The following is a 21,560-nucleotide window of genomic DNA, read 5'->3' as shown; positions in this document are numbered from 1 at the left end:
AGAAATAGTCTGGTGGTTAAGGGCATGTACTACTCTTCCAATACCAGGGGACTCACAACTTCCTGTAACTATAGCTCCAGGAAATCCAGTGCCTTTGGCTTCCTCAGACAAATCCAAAACCTCATACTCAAGTTGCTTACACATAATTAAGAATAAAACTTTTTAAAAAAGATTATTGCATCGAGGCTATACCTCCGTGACAGAATATTTTCCTAGTGTTCAAAAGGGCCTGGGATAGTTGCTTCCCACCCGGCCCCCCGTGAGACAGGGTCTCACAGTATGGCTTTGCTTAGTTTGGAGTGCACTATGTATTCAGGCTGGCCTTGAACTCACAGAGGTCTGCTTACCTATCTACAGAGTGCTAGGATTAAAGGTGTCCCTGGCCTAAAGGCCCCGAAATGGATCCCTAGCACCACAAAATACAGTTATCATGATTAACAGATTGTAGTGAGAGCGTGTGTGTGTCTGTAGATTGTTGGAGTCAAGATCCTAGGAAGAGGGCAGGAGAGATGGCTCAGCAGTTAAGAGCACTGACTGCTCTTCTCGGAAGTCCTGAGTTCAATTCCCAGCAACCACATGGTGGCTCACAACAATCTGTAATGAGATCGGAAGCCCCTTTTCTTGTGTGTCTGAAGACAGAAACAATGTATTTACATATAATAAATAAATAAATTTTAAAAAATCCTAGAAAGATGTGTAAGAAGCCAAGTGTGATGGTGTTAAGTCTGTGATCTCAGCACTTGGAGCAGAGGAAGGAGGATTGTGGGAAGGTTCCTGGACTACACAGATAAACCCTTTTCAAAAAAAAAAGAAGTAGAAAAAGAAGAGGAGGAGGAGGAGAAAGAGGAGGAAGAAAGGAGGAAGAAGAGGAGAAAGAGGAGGAGGGGGAAGAAGAGGAAGATGAGGAGGAATAAAAATAGCAAGGCATCAAAGAATGAGAGGAGGACAAATCATGGCACCTGTGAGACAGATCTTAAGGAAGATCCGGAAGGCCACACCCAGGCAAAAGGAATAGAACATGTCAACGTGTCTGGTGAGCGAGTGTGTGGTAGGGTGGGGGACGGTGATGTCATTGCTCTGAAGACAGCAAATCTCGGGGATCTTGAGGGGAAAACAGAGAACCCAGGAAAGGTTTGATTAGGAAGTACTCGAAGTCAGAGGTCAGGTTGAGTGGATAAGGTAAGATCAGTGGACAGATACGAATGACTTCCCTGTGGGGTCATCCTGCGGCCATTGAGCAGTTTTAAGCAAGACAGGAGTGAACTCCCGGCCAAGAGGAGAATTCTGATGGGGAGGCTGATCTGTGGTGGGCTCTGGCCATGAAGGATTCTTTGGAACAAGAAGTCTGGGCTTCTGGAACTGAATGCCCCCTGATAGCGGTGACACCTCACTCCCATGCCAGGCCTGAAAATCTGCACACAACAAGCTGGAGTTACTCAGGAAGTGGCTCCTGGCTGAGGGCTACAGGCTGAGGTGGCTGGCACTGGACTGGCAGAAGATAGCCTCACAGCCTGGATAACTCCCCACAGCCTCACTATTTTTTTTTTTTTTTAATTGGGTTTTGGAGCAATGTATCAGTGGTTAAGAGCACTCACTGCTCTTCCATGGGTCCTAGGTTCCATGTCTAGGAGTTAAGGTGGCTAACTCCAATTGCAGGGGATTCAACATCCCCCTCTGTCCTCCATGGGTAATGCATGCACACGCACACACCCACACCCATACCCACACGCCCCCCACACACACCCTATAGGGTGGCCGGGAACTTCCTACAGAGTCCAAGCTAACCTCAAATCGTGATCTCCTACTTCCGCCTCCTCATGGCTTGGATTGGATGATAGGCATGTGGCGTGATGCCCAACTCCCACACACCATCTCTGAGGTGCATGGAGTGGGTTTGGGGTATTTTATTACATAGGTCACCTAAGTTATTTTTAAACGCTTCTATGTCATTAATGCGTTCCTGTTTCACAGGTCACTTTCCCACTAAAGTGTCTAGGTATTCCTCAGAGGAATGCAAGCAGTAACGGCCCTAGAATACCTTCTCTGATGGGGACACACAGGGACAAGATGATGTTGGGTGTTGAAAATGTCCATGGTTTCTGCATCCGTGCCGTCTGAGGTCGGTGACCTCATACACATCTTGAGTGCGCTCCATCCCCGAGGAAGCCGGAACTACAGACTGGAAGGGTGGACATCTGACAGGTTGAGGAGGAGGGGTCAGGAGGCAGGAAATGCAGGGAGCACTAGCTGTCACTAGCTGCCCTAGGAGCCTGGGGACTCTGGACAGTATTAAATGTCCCTGTCCTCTCGCTGTGGTTGTGCAAGTCAGCAGGTGGCGCTCGAATGCACGTGGCTTCTGGTAGAGAGGAAGAAAGGAGCAGGGAGTGGGAGCAGGAGGCTCTGTGCTCCCCAGGTCGTGGGCTTCGACCCCCCGGAACCCCTTTTGTGCAAGCAGGGAAGGCGGTTCATGGCTAATGGCCTTTCTCTCATACATGCTAATTTTTATAGAATACACTTTCAAATTGTTTTAGTAAAGAAGTCTACTCTCTAAATGAAGTCAGTTCTAACTCGTTCAGTGAGGCTGATGGTGAAGATGTATACCCATAATCCTAGCTCTCCCAGCTAGAGGAAGGAGAATTAGGAATTTAAGCCCAGTTTCACTCATGTATGTATGTATGTATGTATGTATATACATGTATGTATGTATACACATGTATGTGTATGTATATGTGTATATGTATGAATTTATGTGTGTATGTATATATGTGTATATATACATATATGTGTATCTGTTTTATATATATGTGCACACACACACACACACACACACACACACACGGAGTTCAAAGCTGGTCTCGGCTACAAGGGACCCTGTCGCAAACAAACTGACCCTCCAAATAAATGCACAAACAAAACACCAAACAAAACTATACCCCCTCAATCAGTTCAGGGTCATTTCAGGTTTACAAAGACGCACAGTGAACACACTAAGCCCCTTACACGCTTTTTCAGTCACTGTTACAAGAACCCCCTCCCCTACCCGCCCTGAAGGCTTAGTAAGTCTGGTTGCCAAGGAAACCACCTGAAAGGCCCACCATAGAGTAAAACACATCCTGTGGCTATGCTGTGTGCCAAATGGACAGGAGCACCCCACACATAAACACACCTACACCACACACACACACACACACACACACACACACATCTTTCTAACACAAACCAGAGTAGTTAGGCTTGCAAAATATAGGCTTGTAAGATTCCCCAGGATGAATCAAGACAAGTCAGGCCCTGCCCTAAAACTAGAAATTAGGATCAGTAATAGAAAAAACAAGTGACTTTAGGGGGACTTTGGCGATGCTTAAAATACTCAGGAAGACAAATTAGCTGGGTAGGAAAAACGGAGGTGCGGTGCCACAGGGAAGCTGGTTCTAGACTGCAAACGTCTCCTAAATGCAAGACTCCCAACGTCTCCTAAATGCAAGACTCCCTTCTGCAGCTCCAGGCTTCCGGTTAGTCACAGCCTGGCACAGAGTGGGGGAAGCAGGGCCAGGTGAGGCCTGTCTGTGAGATGCCCACCTCATACGCTTTACCTAGGACCAGAGGGTTCTTGGTGCTAGGGAACACATCTTCTCCGACGGACTGCTGTCTCTAAGCATCCGGGTGCCTACAGGCAGTTGGAATTTGAGGGTTGAGACACCTTGCCCATTGCTAGAACCCACAGGGGAAATGAGGGGCGCTGCTAAGAACTGACAGGCTCCAAAATCCACCAGGAAAGGAAACCTCTCACCTCCCAAAAGCCCCTGCACCTTAGGACCACCCCTCGCTATGTTTATTCTTCCTCTGCTGTAGTCAGGAGAAATCACCCCAACTCCTGCCTTTGCCAGGATTCCTCACTCTACTCTTGTCTTGGAAAGAGAGAGGAGTTCCAAGTTTGAGTGAACTTGCATCCACAACTTGTGAAAGTAAGTCTGGGGATGGGTTACCATCTACAGCAATGGTTCTTTTTTTTTTAAATAAAGATTTATTTATTATTATATGTAAGTACACTGTAGCTGTCTTCAGACACCCCAGGAGAGGGCATCAGGTCTCCTTACGGATGGTTGTGAGCCACCATGTGGTTGCTGGGATTTGAACTCAGGACCTTCAGAAAAGCAGTCAGTGCTCTTAACCGCTGAGCCATCTCTCCAGCCCCTACAGCAATGGTTCTTAACCTGTGGGCTGCAGACCCAATGACCATCGGAACACATAAGATATTACATTACGATTCGTAACAGTAGCAAAATGAACAGTTTACAAAGTAGCAATGAAAATAATTTTATGGCTGGGGTTCAGCACAGCCATGAGGAACTGTATTGAAGGGTCACGGCATTAGAAAGGTTTGAGAACCACTAAGTTAGAGAGAAAGAGCCATCAGTGGGAAGATCTATTGCCATCTGACTAATAGTTAATGTTTACACTTGTTTACCGTCTGCGCTCTCAAACAATTTGGCTCCCGCCAGACATAGCTTATGGATGACAATCTATTCTGTTTGTTTACATATTTGAAGAAAACACTAGATTGCTAGCGCTCAACGGGAAACGACACAGACCTTCCAGGGTCCCCCTGGGGTTCCCATTCTCCAGGCTACATATGGGGTCCCCTAATGAACGTCAAGAAAATCCTGATGTGAAACACATCTGGTTTGTCCATAGCTGAATGACCATACTCTTATCACAATGGCCCTTTGACCAGGATAGTTGTAAGCACACCCATGAGCAACCAGGAAATGCCTCACCAGACTCTTAAAGAACATCACGTGGGGTATGCTGGGAAGGGGGTCTGAAAGTATGTTGTTCTGGGCTCTGGTCTTGGGTCCATAAGGGCACTTATTAGTTAGATTTTATAGACAATTCAGGACAAATAATACATTGTAGCCCTCCTTCAAACACAGGCAATAGACTCTCACGGGCCTAGCCCGGTAACTACCGTATTTCACAGACTTTATGATGAATCTTTGTTTTGAAAAAAAAAATTGCTTTTTGCTATGTCTAGACTCAGCGCGAGCAATGTGTCATCATGGTATCAATGAGACACAGTACTTATAGGTTATTTGTTATTGCGCAAGAAACTGCATAGATGTTGTAAAATTTATACCTCCCTGCCCTTAAATGTTTTCAATGGTGTCTTAGTCAGGGTTTCTATTCCTGCACAGACATCATGGCCAAGGAGCAAGTTGGGGAGGAAAGGGTTTATTGAGTTTATACTTCCACATTGCTGTTCATCACTAAAGGAAGTCAGGACTGGAACTCAAGCAGGTCAGGAAGCAGGAGCTGATGCAGAGGCCATGGAGGGATGTTTCTTACTGGCTTGCTTGAGTGTGTGTGTGTGTGTGTGTGTGTGTGTAAGGGTTTATTTGTGTACACATGTGTGCATGTCCGAGTGGAGAACAGAGGTCAACACTGGTCACCTTCCTTGATTGCGCTCCACCATACTTTTTGAGACAGGGTCTCTCCCTTAACCTGGAGCTCACAGACAAGGCCAGACTGGCTGGTGGATGAGCTCCACAGATCCTCTGTCTTCACTCCCCCAGTGCTGGGATTACAGGCATACATTTTTGTGCCTGGCTTTTTACATGGGCGCGGGGGTCATAACACACGTTCTCATGCTTGGCAATCAAGGATGCTACTGAGCGATTTCTCTCTCCTGCCCTAAGTGTCTTCCTTTGGATGATACCCAGTTGTGGCAAAGTGCGGTTCTCAATTGTAACTATAAATCAGTGGTTCTCAACCTGTGCATTGCTACCCCATGAGGATTAGCATACCAGATACTCTGGACATCAGATATTAACATTGCGGTTCAGAACAGTAGCAATGTTACAGTTACGACATAATATTTTGGTTGGGAGTCACCACAGTGTGAGGAACTGTATTATAGGGCTGTAGCTTTAGGAAGGTTGAAAACCATTGCTATAAATCAAACTGCCGGGTAAAGGTGAATACAGAAAGAGAACGAGGCTGGCAGCATCCAATCATATTCCACATCGTGTGCAGCATCCAACAGCGCCTGTGTCTTATCCATAACTCACTGTGGTTAAGGCAAACATGATTAGTAAATTCTTGGGGCTCAACCATATACTAAATGGAGTACACAGGCATTTCTTCTGCCTTAGTGGCTTGCTGGGGCCTGCGGGAGCTATGGAAGGCTTGGGTTTCTGTATTAGGCTCAGCATCCAGTAGCATGAACATGTATAGACAGGCCTTGACTTATAATGGCTCTTGGATTTTTTTTTTTGACTTGACAGATATGTGACAGCTAGATGCATTTGGTAGAACTCGTACCTTCCATTTGGAATTTTAATCTTACATGCAAGCAGTAATACAGTTTGATGCTCTCTTGTGTGGCTGGGCTGTGGTGAGCTACGGTTCCCAGATTGCCATGTGGTCACAGGGCAAAAAAACCAGTGCTGTGCTACTGAGCTGGGGCTCCAGGGAGGGCAGGTGACTACAGTGCTTTTCTACATGGGCTATCTTCAACTCACAGTACAGAACATAACTGTACTGTAAGATGGCAGACTCCCATAGTTATGTCTTGTTCGAGGTGCTAAGGATGGAAGCCAGGGTCCCATATGTACTAAGCAAGCACACTATCATTGAGCAGTGCCCCAGCCTCATGGTTTATTGCGTGTGGGCTTCTGTATTAAAAATTCCTTATTTAATACGCACGATGGTGTCATTAGTACTGACCTCATTGTCTGCAGTATTGTAATTTGTGACTCGATAAGGCATTGGGTAATCAGTGTGGCGAATTCTCAAAGAGCACGTCAAGGAGACCCTCTTGGTAACAGACAGAGACAACAGCCAAAGTACATACAGACTGTGGATCCCAGTTCCAATTAATGCACCTATAATATAATATAATACATCTAAGGCTCAGGCAGGATCATTTCGGAAGAGTGGGCGGAGAGACCGCAAGAGCCAGAGGAACAGGGTGTTTGCTGCGAGGTCCTGTGTTCTATGAATGTTAGGAGCCACACCCGTGACGTCTCATCAGCATGATTGTGTAACTTAGCCAGGACAAGGTGTAGACCCAGAGACATTTGAAGTGGAAGGAGGGAAGATGGAGAGGTCTCAGCCCTACACAAAGGACCACAGGCAACTAAGGGATGCTGGGGGCAGAAGAAATGGTCTTCCCCAGGGAAGTCATCCAAGTCCAAATGGACAGTCCTGGACGTCCTGGAAAGATGCATATAATAGACATTATACAGACTAAGTAGGTCGGTTTTTAGGACTATGTTTGCACGCACACACATCTCACCAATAGAAATGAAGTCATGAATTTGAAAGACAAGATGAGGGGCAAGTGGGAGGGTGTAGAGAAGGAATGGGAAGGATAATGATGCAATCACATCATAGTCACATAAAAAAAAATTAGGGCTGGAGAGGTGGCTTAGTGGTTAAGAGCACTGGCTGCTCTTCCAGAGGTCCTGAGTTCAGTTCCCAGCAACCACATGGTGGCTCGAAACCATCTATAATGGGATCTGATGTCCTCTTCTGGTGTGCAGGCATACATGTGGGCAGACCATGGTATACATAGTAAATAAATAAACTTAAGAAAAATAGTAAGCATGATCTCACTTCCCATTCTTGAATGAAAATGACACTCTTGAGCTGGGTACAGCAGCTGGTATACCAGTGGGTGGAAGGTGTACATTGCTGGCCCCAAAGTGAGTTCCAGGCCAACCTGGGCTACTTGATAGCTTGCCTCTACAAAACTGGGGGCCTGTGAGATGGCTCAGCGGCTGGAGGTGCTCGCCACCAAGCCTGACAACCTGAGTTCAATCTCTCATTTCCAGCATGCTAGTAAATAAGTACACAAATAAATGTGATAAGCCGTTGCTAAAAACAGAAGAAAAAGGAAAAAAAATCTCACCAGGTGGTGGTAGCTGCACACCTTTGATCCCGGGAGGCAGAGGCAGGCAGATCTCTACAAATCTGAGGCCAGCCTGGTCTACAGAGTTCCAGCCAGGGTTATAGAGAGAAACCCTGTCTCAAAAAACAAATAAACAAAAAAGAAAAGAAAAAAAGACAAATTTTCAAAGCAGTTACACTTCTTCCAAAGGTATCTATTATTTTTTTTTAATCTGTGTTACTTCTTTAAACAAAAAACAATTTTTTTAAGAATATGAGTGGTCTACAGGTCTGTCTGTGCATCACATGTATGCAGTACCTACAGAGGCCAGGAGGGGATGCCAGGTCCCCTGGGACCGAAATTACAGAAAGTTTTGTGAGCTAGGGATTGGCCCAAGGTTCTCTGGAAGAGTACCCAGTGCTCTTAACCACTAAGCCCTCTCTCCAACCCTCTTAGTTTGCTCTTTTTGAGACAGGGTTTTGGTGCGTGCGTGCGTGCGTGCGTGCGTGTGTGTGTGTGTGTGTGTGTGTGTGTGTAAACCCAGGCACTCAGTAAAGCTAGACAAATGCTCCACCACTGAGCTCCACCCTCAGCATCCTCAGCTGGAGGCTTTTAAAAGAGACTAGGGTCAGGAAAGAGAAGGGATGGGGTGGATGCAGTTGCTGAGTCCTGCTACTGAGTCCCAGGTCACATCTGTTCACGTGTCTTGCAAAAGGACCTAAAATCCTAATGCCGCTTAACGTATTCTTTTGAAATCCTTTGCTTTAGAACAATACAATCAAAATTCCCCTGTGTTATCTTGAAAGCAGGAAATTAAAAAAAAAAACTTTAAATACTGTTTTCTGAGATGTTTTCAAATATGAGACGTGCAGCAGTGTCCCTGGTGGGTCAGTGGACTGTGTTAAATTGTAGTGGCACCTGTGGCATGTCCCTCCTCGGTACCACTGCACTCCAGAAGATTGTAGATTGTAAATATTTATGAAAAAAACAAAACGAAATGAAATAGATGCCACTGGATGGTAGCTATCTCCATCAGTCCACAGCTGTCCTTCGGGAGAGTCAAATGAGATAAGATGGAGCTAATAGGACACAGAGGAACTCGATATAGATACAAACTATATGCAGCACTGTGTTCTAAAGGGTATGAAATAGGAAACGGAGCCTCTTGAAAGCTCCTCACCTAATAGAATTCTAACATATTTTGGCGTCTTACCATGAGTACTGTATTGAGATAATAATAGTTGGTTGGCATTGTTCTGTAGCTGTGAAACCCATTTTCAGTGATACTAGCTAAATCACTAGCTCTATTACACTTCCATTTAGGGACTCCAAGGGCAAGCGATTACAGCACAAGTAATACTTTCCACGACATTTCATCTTTGAGCAGCTGAGAACAGTCAATAATTTCACCATCCCATACGTTAAAACAGTGTAACCATTTATCATGTAAAGAGCAACACCGAAAGCAGTTTTATCAAATGACACGAGGGTCAAATTAACCAGATTAACCAACCACGAACACGAAAACCCAGCATTAGCCCAATTGATTTAAATTATACTATTGGAAAACACATCACTCCCTTTTTAAAAATGCATTTCCATTCATGCTGTGGAGTGGGAAGCTCGCATGCTCTTTATAATTCAGAGGCAGAGAACGTGGGCTACCTGGGTCATTCCAGAGGCTGTTGGAAGAGATGAGGCCCACGCTGAGTGGATTTAAGATTTCTTCAGGAATCGAGGACACTGTAATTTGTGCTAGGTATATATGTATATATATATATATATATATATATATATATATATATATATATATATATATATGTATATATATATGTATGTATACGTATATATACCTATATATATTTATATGTAACTTGTACATGTGTGTGTGTGTGTGTGTGTGTATTTGAGTGCACACACACGAGAATGCAAGTTTGTGGATAATATGCACAAAAATACATGCGGAAGGCAGAGGTCACTTCTAAGTCTTTTATCAGGAGATGAGTGTCTTGTTTATTGAGATATACATGGTCTCCTGGTCTGGAGCTCACCTATGTGAGGAGGCTAGCTGGCCAGCTCACCCACACCAGAGATCCACTCAGCTCTATCTCCTAAGCACAGGGATTATATGGGCGCACACAACCAAGACAAGTGTTTTTTTTTTGTTTTTGTTTTTTTGGATTTGGTTTTTTTGAGACAGGGTTTCTCTGTACAGCCCTGGCTGTCCTGGAACTCACTCTGTAGACCAGGCTGGCCTCGAACTCAGAAATCTGCCTGCCTCTCCCTCCCAGAGTGCTGGGTTTTGTTTTGTTTTATTTTTAAGATGTATCTATTTTGGGCTGGAGAGATGGCTCAGTGGTTAAGAGCACTGACTGCTCTTCCAAAGGGCCTGAGTTCAATTCCCAGCAACCACATGGCGGCTCACAACCATCTGTAATGGGATCTGATGTCTCTTCTGGTGTGTATGAAGATAGTGACAGTGTACTTATATACATCAAATAAATAGATAATTCTTTTAAAAAAGCTGTATTTATTTTTGTCTCATGTGTATGGGTGTTTGGTTTGAATGTATGTCTATGCAATATGTGCATGCAGTTCCCAGGAAAGCCAGACAAAGGAATCAGATCCCCTGGAACTGGAGTTGCAGACGGTTGTGAGCCACCATGTGGATGCTGGGAATCAAACCCAGGTCTTCTGCAAGAGCAACAAGTACTCTTACGCACTGAGCCATCTCTTCAGTCCCAAACCTGAGTTTTTACGAGGGTTCTGGGGATTAAACTCAGGTCCTTGTGCTTACAGGGTAAGTACTTTACTGGCTGAGTCATCTCTCCAGCTGCGCATGGTAACTTTAACACATTTTAAAAAAATCTTTGTTGAACCCAAGCTATGGTTTTCTTCAACAAGAGAAAAGCAGGTGTTGTTGCTGTGTTTATTTCTTCCCAGCTATTCGTATGCTGTTTTAATATAAATACATTTGGCCCTTAATGATACTAGTTGGATGAAAGATGTCTAATAATTTTCTTTGTTTTAAAAGCTGAGCTAAAAATGTTTCCCGGAAGAAAGACAATCAGAAAACGCACCAGTTTGCCTTTTGGATGTATTTACTTAGCATGTGTGCTTGGGGGCTGTAATGGTTTGTCTATGCTCTGCCCAAGGATTGGCACTATTAGAGTGGGTGTGGCCTTGTTGAAGTAGGTGTGTCGCTGTGGGCATAGGCTTTAAGACCCTCATCCTAGCTGCCTGGAAGCCAGTTTTCTGCTAGCAGCCTTCAGATGAAGATGTAAAACTCTCAGCTCCTCCTGCACCATGCATGCCTGGATGTTGCCATGTTCCTGCCTTGATGATAATGGACTGAACCTCTGAACCTGTAAGCCAGCCCCAATTAAATGTTATCATTATATGAGTTGTCTTGGTCATGGTATCTCTTCATAGCAATACAACTAAGATAGGGGCATTTGCCATGGTGTATGCAGAAATCAAGAGGGAAACTCTATAGAATCCTTTGTCTCCTATTTTCCTGAAGCTCTGGTCATCAGGCTCGCATAGGGTAGTGCCTTTACCCACTGAGACACCTCAATAGCCCTGAGTATACTTATTGATGGAAACCAAAAACCAAAAATCCAACCAACCAACCAACCAACCAACCAAAACCTCAGTGTGTTTACTCTAGCTTCTGCTTTTGTTGTTGTTGTTGTTCTTTAAGGATGGACAAATGGGGAATTGAGGGCTAACTGTCCCGTTTTCTTAAACTCTGGTTGATTTCAACGAGTAATGGAGTTTCTTGCAAGCAGCATCCTCTGGGCTTCTCCAGGAAGGAGACTGGTGTTATCTGAGCCAAGCTAAGCTGCTCCAGGGATTGCGGTGAGGGTCCCAGGCAGCCAGTAATATCTGATCCACCAAGGGTTTCCCTAGACATGGGACTGTCTGCTCCTAACCTAAAAGTGAGCAGAACACAGGCAACAGCCTCTGGAGTGCCCTCCCCCACTCCATTTCCACTTACACCCCCCTACTCTCCTTTTCTGTCCAGAGTGGCTGGTGGCAGGTGGTTTTCACAGATTAGTGTATGTGTCCACCCTCTTTCTCCCCCTCCAACTCTTCCCAACTCCCTACACAAAAAGGCAGACAAGAGCTAGGCTGAACACACTGAGGGTTTTTTGTTTTTGTTTTTTGTTTTCCACCAGTAAATGTTAACATGAGTTACGGGAGTGAAGCATCTACTGTTCTTACATACCATTCCCTCTGTGGCCTCAGGGAGACCCAATGGAGGTAGAGCACTGGACTGTTTCTCAGTGACCACCTGTGTGTGGTCCTCAGGCCAACTAGTCAATTCTTTAAAACTCCTCTTTGACTTGAACAAAGCATACAGGCGCTTTCATTATAGAATGAGATGGGAGAAGGCTGGTCCGGGAGCCAGGTTCCTGGAAACCTGCTCCAGGCCCTGTAGAGTTCCACCTGATAACAGCGTGTCTACTAACCTTAGAGACTTTCTCCAGAAGAGATGGTCCACAAGGGTACTGGACAAAGGATCCTGTCACAAATGCTGACACCAGGAAAAGCCAGACGCATGCCCGGAGCTTACTTTTGAAGTCACTGTTAGGTTGCTTTTGATAATTACAGAAAAAGAAAACAGCCTTTAGGGCTGGAGAGATGGCTCATCTGTTAAGGGCACTGACTGCTCTTCCAGAGGTCCTGAGTTCAATTTCCAGCAACCACATGGTGGCTCACAACTATCTGTAATGGGAACTAATGCCTTCTTCTGGTGTGTGTGAAGACAGTTACAGTGTTCTCATATACATAAGATAAATAAATACATCTTTTAAAGAATAAATTAAAAAGAAAAGAAAAAAAAAACCAACTTCATTGAGTACCAGAACAGCCTTGTCTCCACCCACCATGACATTGATACACCTTGTCAATCAGAGAACAGCACAGGTAAACATACCGTTTAGGGCAAAGGCTCAATTTGCAGGCGTGAAGACCAGAGTTTGTATTCCCGGTACTCATGTAAAAAGTCAGATACAGTGGTATGAGTCCATAATTCCTGCATGGGGAGCAGGATATTGAAGAATCCTTGGGGCTCACTGGCTACCCAGCATGGCCAAATTAGAAAGATCCAAGTTCAATGAAGAGAATTTTTCTTAAAAAATCAGGTGGCGGGTAGGCATAGCTACACGTCTGCAGGGAGGGAGGCAGACACAATCAGATTTCTGTGAGTTCAAGAACAGCCTGGTTTATGAAGGGAGTCCCAGGCCAGGCAGGACTACATAGAGTTCCCATCTCAAACAAACCAGAACAAGCCGGGCAGTGGTAGCACACACCTTTAATCCCAGCACTTAGGAAGCAGAGGCAGGTGGATCTCTGAGTTTGAGGCCAGCCTGGTCTACAGACCAAGTCCAGGACAGCCAGGGCTACATAGAGAAACCCTGTCTCGAAAAAGCAACAAACACACAAAAAATACCAACTGAACACAAACCAAAAAAAAAAAAAAAAAAACCAAAACAAAACAACAACAACAAAAAAAACAAACAAAAAAAAAACAAAATCAAAAGAGCCGTGGAGCTGTGTCTGTGTCTGGTAAAGACACTTGATGCCAACCAAGCCTGATGACTTGAGTTCCATCCTTGGAGCCTACATGGTAAAAGGAGAGAAATCCTTCAAGCTGTCCTCTGACTTCTATACACAAACACATAGCTAGGTACACACCCATCCCAAATAAATGTTTAAGTAAAAGGCGGTAAACCTTTAGCCTACACACACACACATACACACACACACACCCCTACAAACATGCCATCACATATCACATGGACATACATGCAGAGTCCTGGGCCCAGGATTACCTTAACTGATTATGTCTTGATTGAAATTCTGCAAGAATAATCAATCTGCAACTCCCCTGTGCTGATGGGGAACACACTGGATTACCCTCGGACCTAAATGTTCATGCTGTCTATCCCGGAAGCTCCGGCTTGACCTCTCCATTGGCCATCAATTTTATGCTTAATTTTATGCTTTGCTGAGCATCAAGGGTTGTGGAAAATATAAGTTACATCATTCTGTGCATGCACTGCCCACAGGACTGCCGAGCAAGCACGGGCCTGGGGTACAGGAGAATTGGATGTGACCTTATTACACTTCTGCCCAATTCTCATGTAAACAACCAAATTGAAGCATATGAACTATATCCCGTGGATGATATCTCATATCCAGAAACAACCCTCAGATCTTGAGGCCGACTGTGTGTTGTCATTTTAGGATACATACATGTGTGTGTGTATACATATACACACACATATATACATACATACATTTATATATACATATATGTACATACATATATACACATATATACACACATGTACACACACATACATGGCTAAGGCTGGCAAGATGGCTCAGTGGGTAAGGATATTTGATGCCAACCTGCCAACCCAAGTATTATCCTTGGGACACACATGGGGAAAGGAGGGGACAGACTCCAGCAAGCTGTCCTCTGAACTCTGCAAGTATGTGCTCTACAAACTCGGCAGCAATATGTGCAGTAGCATGTGCACACTGGCATATGTGCACCCCCACACATAGACACACACAATAAATAAATGCTGAAATTTAAAAAAAAAAAGAAGCAATTTAGTGACTCTTGTAACATCAGGAAGTTAGCTGAGGTGGTGTCTCCAGGCTGGTGGCCCGTGTGTATGTCTGGTCTCTATTTATGTCAAAGTATGGAATTTTAACCTGAATTACTTACTCCATTCAAGGCCCAAATTGGCAATGCCAGTCAAATAAATCGGGCGAAGTATGATGGATGCCAGGATGGATAAACGGACATCGAAGGCTTCAGAGACAACACCAGATTTATCTCATTTAATACTCTGTGACACCGCAGTTTAAAGCACGGCGCTATGTGGCTCCATCAGAGTCTCTTTATCTTTCATTTGTCACAGCACAGGAGGGGTTTCCTGGCAGTGATGCAATTAAGTTTTATAAATAAAAAATAAAAATGTTTGTACTTCACAAAATCTGCAAAAATCTAACACAGAATCAGTAAAGTGTTGGGAGCGCCATTTTTTTTTTTTTAAATAGAGACAGAGAGCCCTGGCAGGCTTCCTGGGCTGGTGCCTTGGCACTTCCTCAGCCTTTGCTTTCTTCTCTGAAGGGTAGGAATAGTAACATCAGCTATCTGTGGCGCTGAGGTCAGAACTAAATGCGTTCATTCATATCAAGTTATCAGAATAGAACCTAGCTAGCAATGCACATGTAATCAACACAAACCTTTTAATTGTCGCATTTCAATTATAACTCATCTATGTATCTATGTATCTATGTATCTATGTATCTATCTACCTATCTATCTATCTATCTATCTATCTATCTATCTATCTATCTACCTATCCATCCACTCACCAATCTATCCATGCACCCATCTATCCGTCCATCTGTCTGTCCTCCTCCACCACCATCTATCTATCTATCTATCTATCTATCTATCTATCTATCTATCTATCCATCCACTCACCAATCTATCCATGCACCCATCTATCCGTCCATCTGTCTGTCCTCCTCCACCACCATCTATCTATCTATCTATCTATCTATCTATCTATCTATCTATCTATCTATCTATCCATCCAGCTACCACCACCCACCCACCTATCATCTATCTATCTATCTATCTGTCTATCTATCTATCTATCTATCTATCTATCTATCTATCTATCTATCCAGCTACCACCACCCACCATCCATCCATCCATCTATCTATCTATCTATCTATCTATCTATCTATCTATCTATCTATCTGTCTGTCTGTCTATCATCTATCTATCTTTGTGGGTATTTATGCATGTACCACAGGACTATCCATCCATCCATCCATCTATCTATCTATCTATCTATCTATCTATCTATCTATCTATCTGTCTATCATCTATCTATCTTTGTGGGTATTTATGCATGTACCACAGGACTTATGTGGAGTACAGAGGATTGCCTGCAGAACGTGGGTGGTCTCTATGAGCACAAAATCAATCAGGTAACCAAATTTGGTAGCACGATCTTTATCACTGAGCCATCTCACTGGCCTTCAACATGAACTCTTTGGTTTGTTTCTTCAAAGGAAGCCATTACAAAAAATTTTAAATTACATGTCTTTATTCATGAGTGTGTGTGTGTGTGTGTGTGTGTTAGTGCATACAGATGACAACTTTCAGGAGTCAGGAAAAGACTTGACACAGCTACACTGTGTGAAATCTCACCTGGAACAACTCCCCCCAACTCCCACCCCCACCCCTGTTTCTGGATCTTTCCTTTTCCACTCTGTGGGAAGCGTAACCTCTTACAACTCCTTGTACAGTGTTAGGGACACAGCTGACATTTAATAAGCATTCCTTAAATGAGTGGATAATTTAAAAGAAATGACTTAAATATTTTGCGTCAAAAGCACCTTTTCTCTTTCTTAAGTTAAGAACTCCCCCTCCCCATTTAAATTTCATGTATATGAGTACACCTACACTGTCCTCAGACACAGCAGAAGAAGGCATCTGATCCCATTACAGATGGTTGTGAGCCACTATGTGATTGCTGGGAATTGAACTCAGGACTTCTGGAAGAGCAGCCAGTGCTCTTAACCACTGAGCCATTGAGTCATCGCTCCAGCCCTTCAAAAGCATTTTTAAAGCCAGCAAGATGGCTAGGTTGGAAAGGGTGACTGCTGCAAAGCCTGCAGACCTGAGTTCTAGCCCCAGCATCCATAAGGAGGAGGAGGAGGAGGAGGAGGAGGAGGAGGAGGAGGAGGAGGAGGAGGAGGAGGAAGCTGACGACAACAGGCTCTTGAAAGTGGCCTTCAGACACCCCAAAACAATAATATGTCTATTTTTAAAAACTTTCACAGAAGCATTTTTAGGTACCCTCTTTATTTTGTGAAATGAGATATCTTTTCAAACAGCCATCATCTCCCCCTCCCGTCACCACCCTGATTTAATTCCTAAGAGAAATTCCCTGTCTTCCAGCTGTGGCTGGAAACAGGACCTTCCTGTGCTGGCCCTGGACTCCCAGGCACAGGATGTGGCTCAGGCGGCTCAGCGGGAGGCGTGCTGGCCTGAAGCTCTCTCTGGCTTTGTGTCTCAACGATTGTATGAACTAGGTGTGTTGGGTGCATTTGTGTAACCTGAGGACTTGAGAGGCAGAGGGAGGAGGATCAGGGGCAAAAGAATGATCAGGAAGAGCATTCATGGCCAGAGTTTAAGGCCAGCCTGGGATAAAACAAAAGGAACACCTACTACCCCTTTCTCCTTTATTTCCCCGCTTCCTCCGAACCTTCCCAGGGACCCGTTCAATGAAAACCATTGGAGCGTTCTTTTAGTTCATCCTTTAGCTGGAAGCTGGTGGTCCTGGCCCAAACTCAGCCTTGCTGGGATGTCACATAAAATCCTATTGGGGATGGAGGAGGGGAGGGAGCACTTCTTGCCTGTCTCTCAGCCACTTCCATCTGAGCCTCCCACCTTCTCTACCAAGCCTAGCCCCGTGCCTTCCTTCCTGTCTGAAATCCTCTCCTTCCTTTAAAACTTTCGGCACTTTGTGGGTTTTTCATCTCCGTCATTTCCAAACGACTCGATGCATGTACCTGGTCAATCAATCTACAGATTGGCCAATGCATACAATGTCAAAGGTCACGGCAGCCACAGTAGCTGTGATCCAAAGCTCTTCCCAGCCCTTTGACTATCTCCTTCACACTTTGTACCCATTCACACGGTATTTTCGTTTGTAGAGATCTACAGTTTATCTTTTTGTGTGTCTGCAATTTGCCCCCCTTCTTTCTTTCTTAATAGCATGCCTTGGTGATCTTTCTCTGAATATAGACGCCGAGTTTATTCTTTTTAATGGCTGTCTCATAGTCCAGAACAAAGGTATGTGAGGGACTGTGGAACATTCTTTATTATTGGCTGTAACCGTGTTTTCAATGGTGAAACCACCAAAGCTCTGCCGTGACGCGGAGCTCACCGTCTGCTTCAGTATTATGTATACCAAGAAACGGAGTGCCAGGGAGATACATGGCTTAGAGGGGAGGGTGCTTGCTATCAAGCCTGACAACGTGAATTTGATTCCCAGGACCAACATGATGAAGGGAAAGAACCAAGTCCAGCAAGCTGCCCTCCGACTCCCACCCTCACCCTACACACACAATAATTAAATGTAACAGTATCAGAAAAACTAACTGCTACTTTATACCATATGCATATTACATATTTATATATGTAACAGATATATAACATATAATTTATATTATATGTTATAAATAATTATAGGGAGATGGCTCTTTGGGCAAAAGCTCGTCACCCAAGCACGAGGACCTGAATTCAAATCCTTGAACCCACGTCAAAGCCTGATGTTTCCAATCCCAGTAGCCCTTCAGAGAAATTTCAGCCACAGTCAGAATTGTCAGAAGCCCCAAGGGCAGGACTTCCAAGAGCTAGCCTGGCCTACGTGAAGGATAGAAAAGCAAAGAGACCCTGTCTCAGACAAGGCCTGGCCTGATCCCTGGGACTGTCCTCTAATCTCTATATATGGGCACTGTGGCACATTGTATACTCACACACACACACACACACACACACACACACACACGTTAAAATCAGTGCCTGCCAGGCATGGTGGTACACGCCTGTAATCCCAGCACCTGGGAGGCAGAGGCAGGCGGATTTCTGAGTTCGAGGCCAGCATGGTCTACAGAGTGAGTTCCAAGATAGCCAGGGCTACACAGAGAAGCCGTCTCGGAAAAAAAAAAATCCAACCAACCAACAAACAAACAAATCAGTGCCTAACTGCCCCCACACTGTCTTTGCTAACAGGCACACACCCCTAGGCAATAGAAGGTACCCGATTTCCTGAGCATAAGTGATAAATAACATTTTGTTCTGTGTTGGCTACATTTTTATTTTAGCATCTCCCAGGCCTAAAGTGGGATGCTCACAGAGGGAGGAACCCCGATTTCCTCGAATCCATGTTGCTCTCTCTGCCTGGATCCGTTTAAGAGTTCACGTTCGTTCGATGGCTGGCAGATCCCTAGCAGATCCTGTTTTCTCATCTCTACAATATACATTTTTGAAAAGTCACTTATCAAGTTAGCAACTATCTTGAAGTCTATTTCTTATGAATAATAATAAAAAAAAACAGTATTAAGAGAATTCACTTTTTGCACGGGCCTCGCTGTGGGTGTTGATCGCTTCCATTTAAAGCTGTCTGCCACAGAATTCACCTCCTGCCTTCCCTAGCAGGAGGTAGAGAAAACAGGGTTTGGTTGTCTCAGGTTGGAGTCAGCAGGGGGTCGGGCTAGCTGTGGCACAGCAGGCCGCAGGCACCCCACGAGCCCGGCCATCAAGGCAGAATATGGATAGGGTCATAATCTTTTTGGATCCACAAAGATAAGTAAGTTCTTTTCATGGAGTTCTGAAACAGCAGAAACTGTGAATCACATTTAAAGGGTAAGAAGCGCGGGTCCGGGGGAGGCTGAAACAAGGCTAGGGTTGGACAAGCCGGAGAGAGGAAGAGAGTATTTTAAGAGAGAATTTGGATGGAAGGAAAGAGATCTTGTTCATATGAGTTATTTTATTAAGACACAGTTTCCTACAGAGGGATTCCAATATTTGAGTTCCTGCACTTCAATATTTCTGAAAACTCCGAGGCACCGTCTGCGGGTCCCGGAGTTCTGAGCGTTTACTTGTGTGAGAGTTCTCTATGGTGTAAGGAGCAACCGCTTTCAGTCTGGCAGAAGGAGCGGGCTGGGGGCTACTCGCACGGCTTAATTTGTTTGGAGACAATACAACCGAAGACATTTTACTCTGAATGAGGTTTTCTTCTCCCCCCCCTCCCCCCACCTCACCGAACAGTTTTAAATCAACGTAAACAGACGATGAACCAAGACTGCATTTCTCCATAGTACTGAACTCGCCCTGGGGCTCCTGGGGGGAATGGCTGGCGTCTTGCTGTGATTTCCCTTGAAGCTAGGATTTGCCAGCTCACCTAGAGAACTGCTTACCAGTCTGGGCTACTGGAGACCCAGTGCATCCGTCCACTCTTTGGTTTTTCCACTGGCCCCTTTCACACTTCTTCACCCCAAGAGAACCACGGCCCGTAATGGCTAAGCCTAAATCAGGCCCACCCGTGGCTCATTTGAAACCCAGGCACAATCAGTAATGCCGAGCTCCTGAAGAAGGAGGCTCAATTGGCGTCGGGGGGGGGGGCGAGGGTGGGGTTCGATGCCCCTCGGACCATTGTTGAGAGGAACAAAGAGGGCAGGAGCTAAGGGCGCCCCCATGAGGAAAGGCGTGGAAAGCCACTCTGGGGAGCCATCCTAGGCTAGCGGGGCTGGAAAGCGATGCACCTGGATGGCGCTCTGGCAACCGGGGAGACAGGGCTGGATTCCCCGCGGCTTCGGCTGCCGCCTTTTCCTGACTTGACTTTGATCCCCCCTCTTCTTGATATTGTGACTATGATTATTATTATTGTTATTTTCCCGCGTAAATCAAGCAGCTGGGACCGGTAGGGCGAGCTGCTCAGGGGCCGCCATTTGCCGGTGGAAGCACCGATCGCCCCGGAAAGGGAACCCGAGGGGAGTGCTCGGCCCCGCGTCCTCCTCCGCCACGGCGCCCGCAGCATCCCGGCTCTACGAGCGCGCCGCCCCGGCGTCTCTGCGTCCTCCTCCATTGTCAGCCCCGCGCCCAGCTCGGCACCCCGGAGGCCCCGGTCGCGCGTCCTCGGCCCTGGCGAGCCAGGGTCCCCCCTCCCGGTTCCCTCGGCGCCCGGGCGCCTCCCTCCTCCCTCCCCCGCGCCCCGAGCTCCGCATCCTCGAAGCCCAGGGCTCCCGGCACTGCCAGCCCGGCCGCGGGACCCCTCATTTCTGCATCCTCCCTGCTTGGCCCAGGGTGCCCCGGCCCCTCGCCAGCGGCGGGCATCGCGTGGCGTCTTCGGCAAACCCCCCTTTTATTTCCCGAGGAAGCAAGTTGGGCAGATCGATTTATTAATTTCTGTGGCAGAGGTGGGTCGGTGACCGGGGTGCGCCCGCAGGGCTGCAGCGGGGAGGCGCCGTGGCTCCCTTCGGCCCCTGCACTGCCCGGGCAAGAGGGTTTTGTTTCCAGACCCCCGGTGCCCCCCGAAACAATGATGCCACGGGCATGGCGGGCTCACCTGGTGCTGCACCGCGGGCTCCGGGCGCCCGGTGACCTAGTGCGCGCCAATCCCGGCCGCAGGTTCGGCCCGCGTGCCGCCGGTACCGGGCAGGACCCTGCCTTTCTTGGGGTTGTATCTGTGCGTGTCAATGGCGGCAAGCGGCAGTTCTCCGGGCCGCGGATAGTAGCGGGGGGAGGAGGAGGAGGGAGAAGGGATTGCTCCTTCTCCACATAACCACCTCTAGGAGGAGTCGCTCAGCCTCATCCCCCGCCAGCCCAGGCTCCGCGACGGGTCCGGGGGCTTTCGTGGGACTTGATGAGCTATTGTCCTTCTGCAGTGGAACCACCGGGCCTGCGCCTCGCGGAGCTGTTGGCTGCGAGGACTTCGCTTCCCTAGAGCCCGGCACGGACCTTGTGGTCGCCAGCCACTGGGTCCAGATAGCTCGACCCACCTTTGCTGGGAGAAAGAGGTGTGGGCGTTTATCTGCCGGTTATGGGATGAGAAGGTG

At 46.3% G+C, this 21,560-nt stretch overlaps 1 protein-coding gene across 1 annotated transcript in view; it reads right to left on the bottom strand.

Annotated features, from left to right (window-relative positions):
• The window catches only part of LOC127669692 (core histone macro-H2A.2), a 46,403-nt gene extending 25,082 nt beyond the window's left edge, over positions 1-21,321 (bottom strand). The window contains exon 1 of the mRNA XM_052163870.1: positions 21,071-21,321. The gene's annotated coding sequence lies outside the window, so the exon portion shown is untranslated. The remainder of the gene's footprint in view (positions 1-21,070) is intronic.
• Positions 21,322-21,560: the final 239 nt, after the last annotated feature.

The sequence above is a fragment of the Apodemus sylvaticus genome, chromosome 19 (genome assembly GCF_947179515.1).
Source record: "Apodemus sylvaticus chromosome 19, mApoSyl1.1, whole genome shotgun sequence".
Lineage (NCBI taxonomy): Eukaryota > Metazoa > Chordata > Mammalia > Rodentia > Muridae > Apodemus > Apodemus sylvaticus.
The sequence above is the reverse complement of the archived record's forward strand: the minus strand, read 5'-3'. Positions and strand labels throughout refer to the sequence as shown.